At 47.6% G+C, this 12347-nt stretch overlaps 1 protein-coding gene and 1 long non-coding RNA gene across 3 annotated transcripts in view; one reads left to right on the top strand and one right to left on the bottom strand.

Moving 5' to 3' along the window:
• Nucleotides 1-12347, bottom strand: part of CNTFR (ciliary neurotrophic factor receptor) — a 432009-nt gene that overhangs the window by 192472 nt on the left and 227190 nt on the right. The gene's annotated exons all lie outside the window — the stretch shown is intronic.
• LOC309352892 overlaps nucleotides 1-12347 on the top strand; it is a 220311-nt gene that overhangs the window by 193528 nt on the left and 14436 nt on the right. The gene's annotated exons all lie outside the window — the stretch shown is intronic.

Below are 12347 nucleotides of genomic sequence, written 5' to 3'. Positions count from 1 at the left end.
AAAGCTGCTTGAACCCGTGCTTTGGGGGCCTGAGGCCTGCAGATGTGTGGATAAGCTCTCAGAAGCTAACATGCATAATCAGGGAATAATATTAAAAACAGAAATGAGAGAGAAAACAGAATGGTTCAAAACTAGCAGAGGAACAGGGAAGAAGAGATTTCTCCACAAAGCTCCTAGGTTGACCCCCCCCCCCCGAAATCAATGTTTTCGACAGAAATGGTTCTTCTTTTGCGTTGAGAGAAAATGTCACAGAAGGAGCGGAAATGGAACACCTCGTGTCTAAATGTTTCACTTCTTGTCAATTGGCAGCACATCAAATTGCTTCTACAGGCTTGTTTTAAAAGAGAATCTTTGAGGCGGTGTTCAGGATAAAGCGACTGCTGTCACAATCCGGAGGGTGGATGAGAGCGAGTCGCGTGGAAGGCGAGGCGGGTGGCAAGGGTGCACACAACCGCCAGGCCAGCTCCACAATGGGCCTCTGCAGGAGAGGCAAAACTTATTGCTACCATCGCCTTTGGGTTCCTTCGGGCTGGTGGCAAAGTTTGTAGTACAACTCATGCAACACGTTGGCGACTAATATACACACAATAACTACCAAAATGATTATGCATTCTTTATCAATCTTCTGAGAAAAATACAAAATCTTGTGCAAAGCCACAGAGACTTATGAACTACCCAACCTAAGATGAACTTATAATGTCTGATTTCAATGGATTTTTCAAGTGCTTAACTCAGTCTTTTGTTTTCTTTATCTTTTTAGGTAAGTTCACGAAGATACCAACAAAAGGTAAGTTTGGTGTTGTTCACAATACCAAGAGATGCTAGTGATGTTGTAAAGGGACCCCTGACCATTAGGTCCAGTCGTGGCCAACTCTGGGGTTGCGGCGCTCATCTCGCTTTATTGGCCGAGGGAGCCGGCGTACAGCTTCCGGATCATGTGGCCAGCATGACTAAGCCACTTCTGGCGAACCAGAGCAGCGCACGGAAACGCCGTTTACCTTCCCGCTGGAGTGGTACCTATTTAGCTACTTGCACTTTGTGCTTTCGAACTGCTAGGTTGGCAGGAGCAGAGACCGAGCAACGGGAGCTCACCCTGTCGCGGGGATTCAAACCGTCAACCTTCTGATCGGCAAGTCCTAGTCTCTGTGGTTTAACCCACAGCGCCACCTGCGTCCAGATGGATGTTAATGAAGTTGTAGAAGGGTGCCGGCATTTTGCCCTGGCAGTCCAAGTCCAAGTAATCAAGAGGCTGCGGTTTGTCCCTGATGGGGCCCTTTTACTGGGGCTTGAAGATAGCACACTCCCAAGGTAATTTTCCGGTGCCAAAGTTTGGCAGAGCCAGGTCCCACTGCCCAGGGACCCCCTGGAGACCAGAGGGGCCCCCAGCCCATTCCTCCATTGCTCTCACAAGGCTTGGTTGGAGGGGAACACAGCAGGGAGGGTGGGCTAAGTTGGAATCACCAAGGCCACGGGGCAAGGAAGCTGGAAAGAGGGGAAAGATGGAAGAGGGGAAGAAACAAACACTTTGCCATGGATTGAGAGCTCCCATCACTGCCTTCTTCCCCCTATGAGTTCATCCACAAATCCATTTCTCCTGCAACTTCTAGGCACACGAACGAGAGGTTTTTCTTCTGTCCAGCTGCTTTCTCCAGGAAAACCCTGGTTTACCACTGAAACAGAACTAATGTCAACCCACAGAAAACCTGATTGGGGATTCTTCTGATTCACTGGGAATCGGTGGGCTTTCCTGCAGTGGGACGGGGAAAAACCCTCTCAGATGCCACGGGACAAATGAAAGTGTCCCTTTTTCTACTCTGATGGTTGGGGTTTGTTTTATGTTTAAAGAAATAAATATTATTTTATAAATGTAATAAACAAAAGAGAAAGAGCATAAAGTTATACTGTCACAGCAGGTTGAAAGCTGCAAGGGCATCATTCATCTTGCTGCTGGAAAACATTTCAAAAAATAGCAATTCTTTCACAAAACTTTCAGGCTGGTTTAGAGATACGGTGGTACCTCTGGATGCAAACGGGATCCATTCGGGAGCCCCATTCGCATCCTGAAGCGAACGCAACCTGCGTCTGCGCGTGCACAGGTTTCAATTCGCCACTTCCACGCATGCACGTGAAGTCATTTTGACCGTCTGCGCATGCGCGAGCGGCGAAACCCGGAAGCAGCGTGTTCTGTTACTTCTGGGTTGCCGTGGAGCGCAACCCGAAAACGCTCAACCTGAAGCAACTTCAACCCGATGTATGACTGTATTATTTTGCAATCAGTTCGCTTAAATCACAGTTGCTGTGGTCCAATTTTTCCACAATCCGTTCAAGAGATATGCTTCCTACCCCCCTCCCCAAATTTTCAGCTACTATAATCTTGGCAGGTTGAACACTGGTGTGGTGTTTTTGTGGGGAGAGGGGTCAGGGTCAAGGGGAGAGTGAAAAGGAAGGGTTGAGCCATGCCTACCTCAGTCCCAAGGGAGAACTGGCCTGTGTAAGGCGTCCTGTGCAAATCCTCTCCCAACCTTTCCTCGAAGCATCACGGTTCACCTGCAAGCACACCTTCAGCAAGGGAAAGGTGGGGCAGGTGTGTTTGTGTGTGTTTGATGGAGGAGAAGTGTCGGTGCCAGGGGCATTGGGGGAACATGAAACATCCCCCCCCCAATCTCTGCATCATCTCATTTCCTTTTCCTCAGATCCAGGGATGAAAGGCTTTGGCAGGATGAAAAAGCCCATTGGTGTTCTCTCCTCGTCCCAGAGTCCCAACAAGTCTCCCTTTAATAGGACTCAAGCCGCAGGGCGCTTGCGGAGAGCTTGTCAGCCTCGAACCCCAGAGAAAAAGCAGGCCGCGCCGCCAAGCTCTTCAGAAAAAGTCTTACCTGCGGGGTCAGCCCTGCTCCCACTTGAAAGGGCACCTTTAATCTGATTTAAGCGCCGCCTGTCAACGGAAGGAGCTGGGAAAGGCCCGGAGGATCCAGACAATTACAAGAAGAAGGAGAAGCTTGCCAGATCCCTCTTCTCTCTCTCTTTCTCATTTATAAAAATTCACAAAGGATGGGGGGCGAGGACCACAAGAGTCAAGGAAGGTGGGTTGGCACCGCTGGGGAAGTCCCAGGCACCCAAATCCCACTCATCCATTTGGAAGAGCGAGTGTCGGCTGAAGGTCTACAGTGTATGGCTGTTGGGTTGTGACGATGGAGCACCTTCAGCAGACTGTGAACCAGCTGGAAAATACACTTGGCTTGGCAAGCGGGTGCCACATCCACCAGCTGGAAGGAACAATGGCAGCCCTGGCAGGGGGGGGGGGGCAGAAGGAAAGGCTGGCACCAGGCTGGCGGGAGGCAGTCATGAACAGACAGTGAGGAACAAATAAGGCCAATTTCAGATGGGTGGACATTTTGGTTTGGCGCAACAAGGGGAGCAGCAGAGAGATCCAGCCAGTTGGGAGGGGTTCAGAGGAGGGCAACCAAGAGGATGAAGAAATGGAAACCAAGCATTGTGAGGAACGGTTGAGGGAGTTGGGGATGTTTAGCCTGGAGAAGAGGAGGCTAAGGGGAGATAGCTACCTTTAAATATCTCAAGGGCATCTCGAGGTGGGTTTCTCCTGTTCTAGGACCAATGGCTTCACGTTACAAGGAAGGAGATTCCAACTCAACATCAGGAAGAACTTTTGGGCAGTAAGAGCTGTTCAACAGTAAAACAATCTCCCTTGGAAAGTGGTGGGCTCTTCCTTTGTTGGACGTTTTTAAGCGGCTCCAGGTTGGATGTCAGGGATTGTGATTCCTGCATTAGACATAGCTGTCAACGTTTCCCTTTTTTTAAGGGAAATTCCCTTATTCCGAATAGGATTCCTTGCAAGAAAAGGGAAAAGTTGACAGCTATGGCATTAGATGACCCTGAGGATCCCTTCCAACTCTATAATTCTATGGTTCTATATTGCGTAAAAGTGTTCCTTTCATACTACCAACCTTACTGTCTGCTTGAGAAACATGGACCACTTATAAACACCATCTCCAATGCCTCAAAAGATTCCATCAACGGTGTCTCCATTCCCACATCACTTGGGAAGACAGGTGAACTAATGCCAGTGTACTGGAAGAAGAAAAGACCACCAGTGTTGAAGCGATGATTCTTCAACATCAACTTCGTTGGACTGGTCATGTTGTGCGGATGCCTGATTATCGTCTTCCAAAGCAACTACCCTACTCCAAACTTAAAAATGGAAAGTGTAATGCTGGTGGTCAACAAAGAAGGTTTAAAGACTGTCTCAAGGAAAATCTTAAAAAGTGTAGTATAAACACCAACAATTGGGAAACACTGGCCTGTGAGCGCTCCAGTTGGAGAACAGCCTTTCCCAAAGGTATCATGGGCTTTGAAGACACTCGAACTCAGGACACTCGAACTCAGGACGTGCTAAGAGGAAGGCACACTTGGCAAATCGACACCTTGATCAACTCCCACCCAGAAACCAATGTCCCCACTGTGGAAGGACGTGTGGATCCAGAATTGGCCTCCACAGTCACTTATGGACTCATTGTTAAAACCGTGTTTAGGGAAGACAATCTTACTCGGCTACGAGGGGTCGCCAAAGAGAAAGAAAGAGAAAAAGCGTTCCGTAGAGTCTTTACCTCTAAGCATGGACAGATTGTGGGTTGTCTTCTTCAGCAATTGCCAGAGACCATGTATTTTTGCCCCACAATGTAAGATTTAAACCACTCAATGTTTTCCACTTTTGCGCACCAGAAATCCTAGCTGCTGATAGCCAATTTCCAGGTTTTCAAAGATACCTTGCATTCCCAGGGAAATGCAAAAACATTCCTTGAGAAATGCAAGGCCTGCCATTTGCACAGCCTTCACTGGCACATGGCTCTTTCATGCAACCACAGATCTGACTGGCTCCTCGTTGTCTCTGTCCCAATATATGCTATGTGATCCCTGGCTGGCTGGGATCACCCCTGTGACCGAGCCAGGATGGAGAGGGAAACATCAGCTTTAAGAGGAGGAAGGAGAGCAAAAGTCGCCCGGGAAGAAAGCGGCAGCAATCAAGACTGAGAAAAGAGCGTCCATCTAGGAAATATTTCCACCCCGCTGACATCTCTCTGAAGTCAGAATCTGATGATATTTCAGCGCAGACACGACACGCTGGCACAGTGAAGGGAGAGAGAAATTGTACACACAGCAGGGCTAAAGTGGAAAGAGAACGGCAGCGGTCACGGCTGTAGCACACAAATACGGAGACCACAAAGGAAGAGGAAATCCAGACGATGGTCTGAGCAACAGGTTGCACTTAAGACACACAGAGCTGGGAGGGAGAACAAGGCTCATCGAGCCGAACTCCCTGCAATGCAAGGAATTACAAACGTAACTAAGCCTATGTATGCAAAGCTGAAAGGAAGATTCAAGGTTGGATCCAAACACCAGCCTCAAATTCTATGGTAAATACAATCATGCTAGAAAAATGCAACCTGCGCCACTGATAGAAGTAATACGACTCATGCAACACATTGGCGACTAATATACACACAATAATTACCAAAATGATGATGCATTCTTTATCAATTTTCTGAGAAAAATACAAAACCTTATACAGTGGTACCTCGGGTTACATACGCTTCAGGTTACAGACTCCGCTAACCCAGAAATAGTACCTCGAGTTAAGAACTTTGCTTCAGGATGAGAACAGAAATTGTTTGGCAGCAGCGGGAGGCCCCATTAGCTAAAGTGGTGCTTCAGGTTAGGAACAGTTTCAGGTTAAGAACAGACCTCCGGAACGAATTAAGTACTTAACCCGAGGTACCACTGTACAAAGCCACAGAGACTTGAGAACTACCCAACCTAAGATGAACTTATGTCTGATTTCAATTGATTTTTCAAGTACTTAACTCAGTCTTTTGTTTTCTTTATCTTTTTAGGTAAGCTCATGAAGATACCAACAAAAGGTAAGTTCGGTGTTGTTCACAATACCGAGAGATGCTAGTGAAGTTGTAGGTGGATGTTAATGAAGTTGTAGATAGAGACAGGGTGCCAGCGTTTTGCACCTGTTTCGCCCTGGCAGCCCAAGTGATCGAGAGGCCGCTTTTTGCCCCCGATGGGGCCCTTTTACTGGGGCTTGCAGGTAGCACACTCCCAAGGTAGTTTTCCGGGCTTCTTCAGTGGTCTAATCTCAAAGCCTTGATACGTAGATTGATATTCAATTTCATAGAGAATACTATTTATTGCCTTAAGCTTAAGAGACTGATTCTATGGAGCATGCGCCATTAAATACAGTCTTGGTCCTGAGTACACACGTATCAGATCGCACTGTCAATTAATTACACAGCTCCCTTTGAAATCAGTGGGACTTTGGGAGCCATGACAAACTTATCATGTTGGGATGCGTCAAACTAAGTAACACGCAGAGCAGACTTGCTGAAATTAATGGGCCAATGTTAACCGTGTTCTCAGATTCCAAAGGGTCTACTCTTGAGTAGGAAGGACGCAGGCTACATTCCACTGATATCCTGGCTGGTGCTGAAAGGTGTTGTTATCCAAAAAACATCTGGAGGGCCCTAGGTTGGTGAAGGATGCTCTAGCCAGTTCCTGGAAGCTCCTGCAGCCAATTGGAAGCCGTGGAAGCCCTGTCAGATGTTCAGCTTCCAAAAATAGTTCATGAGCTGAAACAGTCACTTCCAGGTTTGCAGCGTTCAGGAGTGAGAACTAAGCTGTTTGAAAACCAAGGTACAACTGCAAACAGATTGCAACACAATGATCCTTCAGAATTTGTACGTCTTTGAACTTTGTGATTCACTGCTCTGGGTTAAATAAGATGTACGCATGTATTTATATTTTTGCACTGAGACAAAATGCTGTTTTTTTAAACAAAAATCATAGAATCACAGTAATTTACACCTTCAGCACCCCCCTGCTGCACCCTTAGTGCCCCCCCAGGTAATTCCCCTCCCACAGGTAGGAACACCCACTCTGGGAACCCCTGATTTTGATGATCTACATGCTACTCTTTGCACAAGCCAGAGGCTGGTTGGCAATGAGGTAAATCCAGAAAATAACAGGGTCCTTTAAAAAACACATAAAAAACACAGTCTGCTCTGTATTTTGCTTCTCATTTTTGCTTCTCATTTTCTCATTTCTCATTTTCTCATTTTTGCCACAAGCCAGAGATGCACCGGGGTCCCCAGTGTTCTGGATGAGTGTTGGCTATGTGGGGCTGCCTTGGGAAAGGCTTTGCAGAGGAACCCAGGAAGCTGCCTTAGATCAATACTGCCCATGCAGACGGCCAGTGGACTCTGCAAAGTCTCTCAGGTGAGTGTCTTTCTCAGCCCTACACCTGGAGATGCCCAGGATTGTACTGGGGACCTGGGTTTATAAACTGGTGCAAAGAGGAACAGGTGAAGTGTTGATGAGAGCTGGTTTCCTGGAGCACACAACTCCATTATAATTTTACCTTCTCCACCAGCTTCCAGTCTGTTTACAGACCTAATCTGAGATGCTGGTTTTATTACCTTCCAAATGAAGGTAATAAATGAAGCTGAATGTTCAGGAGAGATAAAAAAGAAGCCCCCTTTTCATGCAGTGCATAAACCACAGCGGTCCAACAGGAGACCAACCTAGACAGCTTAGACAAACTGGACTAGACGGGCCTTGGCCTGATCCAGAAGCCTCTTCTATGTTCATAGAAAACTGCTTATGATTACAGCCCCCACTTCCCCCCCCCCAGCTCAGTTCAGTTCAGTACACAGCTGGTATACACTCTCGAGATACACTGCAACTGTAAGTAGTTTAATAAGTGGAGATTAATATGGTTATTTAAAAATGGAGATGATTACTATCCGTCCAAAAATAGCAAGTCATTCCTCTTCCTGGAGCAATAGAGGACATGGATTGCTCCAATTCAGGAAGGAAGCTGTTCTTTCACTCCTCAGGAGCCTGCCTGGGTTTTCCCAGGAAGTCTGGCTGTGCAGAAGAACCTCAGGGGGGTGCTTTGGGTTGGGGGGGGCAGTTGGCAGAGATCCCTGGACCACACAGCTGACCTTTGCTCTGCCAACCATGCAGAGAGAGAGAGTGTTGGCAGCCGCAGGGCCACAGTCAGCCCAGCTGGCAGGGAGCGCCACACCGATGTGCCGTTTCCCAGCTAAACAAAATGAGTAAATAACTGATTGTTTAAAACCCACCAAGTGACAACTGAAAAGGCGAAGTCTAAATGAAGGGTGGCAGCAGAGAAGGGAGCGCGATGGTGGTCTATAAAAACCAATGAGCGGTTTTTGCAATTTAATTTATTTCATGGAACAAGAGCTCGCAGGAAGCAGGTTGGACAACTGATGTGTGCTGGGCCCGGGGATAACCCAAGAACCACAGTCCAGGTCCGGTCCAGAATCCAAAGGTTCCGCTGGGAGTCAGTCCGACAGGGCCAAGGCATGACATGAGGCAGGAAACCAGGCAAGGACAGATACAGGATCTGGCATACAGCAATGTTGCTCCCGCAACCTGGGGCAGGATCCAACAGCCTTTTATCTTAGTCGGGGTAACGGCCGCTCCTGATCCCCCGGCAACTCACCTCCCTGTTTCTCCCGAAGGCGAGCACTCCTCCTGCGAGTACTCGGGTCTCCTTCTCTCAGACCTGAGTCTCTGCAGCTCAGGAGACGTCGGTGGGTGACTAGACCCAGGGGCCGCCTCAGCCTCCCCTGACCCAACCGGTAGTGGAGCAGCTGTAAGTGATGGCCCAGCTGGAGGCAACGAGGTCATCCCCGTATCTGGAGCCAGGGCAGGCTCAGGCCCCGGACTCGGCCCAGCTGGTGCTTGTTGCAGGGGAAGCTGTGCAGACTGGGACTCCTCAGGATCAGGTCCCAGACTTGGTTCAGGTGATGCCTGAGGCAAAGGATCCGGTGCAGACTGAGACTCCTCTGGTTTCAAGTCCGATTCCCAGGCCATCACATGATGGGAGAGGTGTGGAGATGAAGGATGGAACCTCTCCCCCCAAAGAATCAAGTGGGCTTGGGAACTCCCTGCCTGGGAAAGTTGTGGGGGTCAACGGGGATAAAAAGGAAACAGGCAAATGGGGGACAAGATCAATCATAGAAGCATAGAATTTTGGAGGTGGAAGGAACCCTGGGGGTCATCTAGTCCAACCCCCTGCAATGCAGGAATCTCAGCTAAAACATCCAAGGCAGGTGGGGATCCAGCCTCTGCTTAAAAACCTCTAACCAAGGAGAGTCCACCATCTCCCAATGGAGTCCGTTCCACTATTGAACAGCTCTGGTGTCAGAATGTACTTCTTAATAAAGTGAGGAGGAATTAAAGAACCTTTTAATGAGAGTGGAAGAGGAGAGCACAAAATATGGTCTGAAGCTCAACATCAAAAAAAAGTAAGATCATGGCCACTGGTCCCATCACCTCCTGGCAAACAGAAGGGGAAGAAATGGAGGCAGTGAGAGATTTTACTTTCTTGGGCTCCATGATCACTGCAGATGGTGACAGCAGCCACGAAATTAAAAGACGCCTGCTCCTTGGGAGAAAAGCAATGACAAAGCTAGACAGCATCTTAAAAAGCAGAGACATCACCTTGCCAAGATAGGTCCGTATAGTTAAAGCCATGGTTTTCCCAGTAGTGATGTATGGAAGTGAGAGCTGGACTGCAAAGAAGGTTGATCGCTGAAGAACTGATGCTTCTGAATTCTGGTGCTGGAGGAGACTCAAGAGAGTCCCATGGACTGCAAGAAGATCAAACCTCTCCATTCTGAAGGAAATCAGCCCTGAGTGCTCACTGGAAGGACAGATCCTGAAGCTGAGGCTCCAAGACTTTGGCCACCTCAGGAGAAGAGAAGACTCCCTGGAAAAGACCCTGATGTTGGGAAAGATGGAGGGCACAAGGAGAAGGGGACGACAGAGGACGAGATGGTGGGACAGTGTTCTCGAAGCTACCAGCATGAGTTTGACCAAACTGCGGGAGGCAGTGGAAGACAGGAGTGCCTGGTGTGCTCTGGTCCAGGGGGTCACAAAGAGGCGGACACGACTAAACGACTAAACAACAACAAATGTTTAATCAGAATCTCCTTTCTTATCATTTGAATCCACCTGTTCGGGTCCTCCCTTCTGGAACAACAAAACAAGCTTGCTCCATCTTCCACGTGACAGCCCTCCGTGTATTTGAAGAATTGTTGGCCCTTTCAAAAACCTCTACTCAATGCTTGTTGAGGAACAACAAAAAGGATTGTGTTGAATCTCAGCCTTGCTTGGAAAATACTTCTTTTTAAAAAATCACATGTTCCTTGAAGGCACCAGAGGTGATGTAAAAATACAATTCATTTTCTACATATACCAAGCAATAAAACTGTAGCTGGTGAGGGAATATTGCTGCCTTGGGCTCCCTTGGGAGACAGGATGGGATGCGAACCAAATGGATAAATCAATAATAATATCCCATGCAAACTGACATTTGGGTGAAATTTGGAAACGGAATCCAGGGTTTTTTTGCACAGCTTTCAAGAGTCACTCTCGAGGAACAGGTTTTTAAAAAGAAAAGGAAGGCAGCTTAAAGTATTAACCCTTGGATTCAAACTGTTAAAATGGGCAATTTAAAACAAAATGTAAGAATGTAAGTAGAGCCCGCTGGATCAGGCCCAGCTATTCCAGCATCCTGTTCTCCCCGTGGCCAGCCAAAAGCCCCTTTTGGGAAACCCACAAGCAGGATTTCAGCCCCCTGCCCTTCTGTGGTTTCCAGCCAATAAATGCTAAAAAGGACGTTCGAATTAGCTGGTGCCAATGTTTACTTGGAAGTCCCAAGACCATTTGCTTGAGAAACCCCTCCACGCATGTACAGAGTTCTTTTTAGTTCTGAACTCTTCCAGACAATGCTGGATTTACGTATAAGCTAAATAAGCTATAGCTTAGGGCCCCACTCTCTTGCCCCCCCAAAAAAAACATTTAAAGAAAAAAAAACCTGGATGTACATTTCCAAAACATAAGATAAAATACAAATGAAATAAAACCTACATGCAGCAACAGTGTTTTGTGTTGTGTAGGCTCCTATGATGTAAGTCATGGGCCCCGCCTGCTAGCCTGCTCCCTAAAATATCCCTGGTTTGCTCCTTTCTATATATAGGGTGCCGACATTCTGCATGGCCTTTGTCTTAGAATCAGTTTGATTCCCTCCCCCTCTTTCTTTTTCCTTTCTCCTCCTGTGAAGAGGCTGCATCCTAATGTTTAAATCTTGTATTTTAATCTTGTTTTTTAAATGATATTTTAATCAACTTGCTTTTATTGTTGGTTGTTAGCCGCCCTGAGCCCGGTATTGGCTGGGGAGGGCGGGGTATTAATAAATAATAATAATAATAATAATAATAATAATAATAATAATAATAATAATAATTATTATTTACAAATGGCTTTAGGTACCTATTAGGTCCATAAATGACCATATAGCATACATTCAACACAACAAAACAGCGACAATTTGTTGTTGACAAAGGACAGCTGGACATATAAAAGGCCCCATTACCTTCAGTAAACCTAATCAAACCTAAATCCAGCCCTGCTTCCAGATGTTGTGGAGGTTCACCCATCCACCTACTTTTCCAGAGGTGAGCACAACTGGAACAGGATGGCCAGGGAGATGTTTTGAGAGGGGTTGGAGTAAGGGTAGTTTCCCTTTCGTCAACTGCAGATGCTCTCTGGCCCAGGCTTCCTCCCTCTCCTCTCCCAGCGCTCACGGTAGTACCTTGCAGGCTCAGCCGCCAACATCCCCCATATGTCTCTTTTGCCCCCACCATCTGGACAGCATCACCACTCAGCTCATAAGGCTCCGTGCATTAAAGCCGGGAGAGAGACATAATTCAGCCAGAGCCTGCCTTGCGCTCTTGCCCTCGCCTGACCTCTGCCCCCAGCCACAGCGGCACACCTTGGCTCTATCATCATAAATGTGCTTCCTGTGGCTCCCTGTAGACCCACCACCAACATCCAAGGATGCGATGCAGGCTTCCCAGAAAGACTTTGAACCTTTGGAGACACAATTGTGAGTGTGTGTGTTGCAACCAGGTGTTTGTGTGTGCGCGCGCACACACACACACACACACAGAGGAAGGCAGTTCCCCTTCCGAGCCACAAGAGGTAGGGAAAACTCCTGCCTAGAGAGCCGGCAAGATCTCCAACCCCAAAGTCCTCCTCGGATGAAGGATTGCATTTGTGATGCTATCTGTGGCTGCTCAGAGATGCTGGAGGCCTTGGCCGGTTCTCCGAACCCATTAAGGGCAAGAGGAGGAAAAACTCACTAGGAAACTTACTGAGACTTTTACAGCTGTCACAAAATACCCACTCCACATTTATGATCACTCATTCTTTGTGTGTGGCAGTGCCTACAC

This window comes from Podarcis erhardii, assembly GCF_964252035.2.
Source record: "Podarcis erhardii genome assembly, chromosome: 11".
Taxonomy (NCBI): domain Eukaryota; kingdom Metazoa; phylum Chordata; class Lepidosauria; order Squamata; family Lacertidae; genus Podarcis; species Podarcis erhardii.
This window is presented reverse-complemented; position numbering and strand designations above follow the sequence as displayed.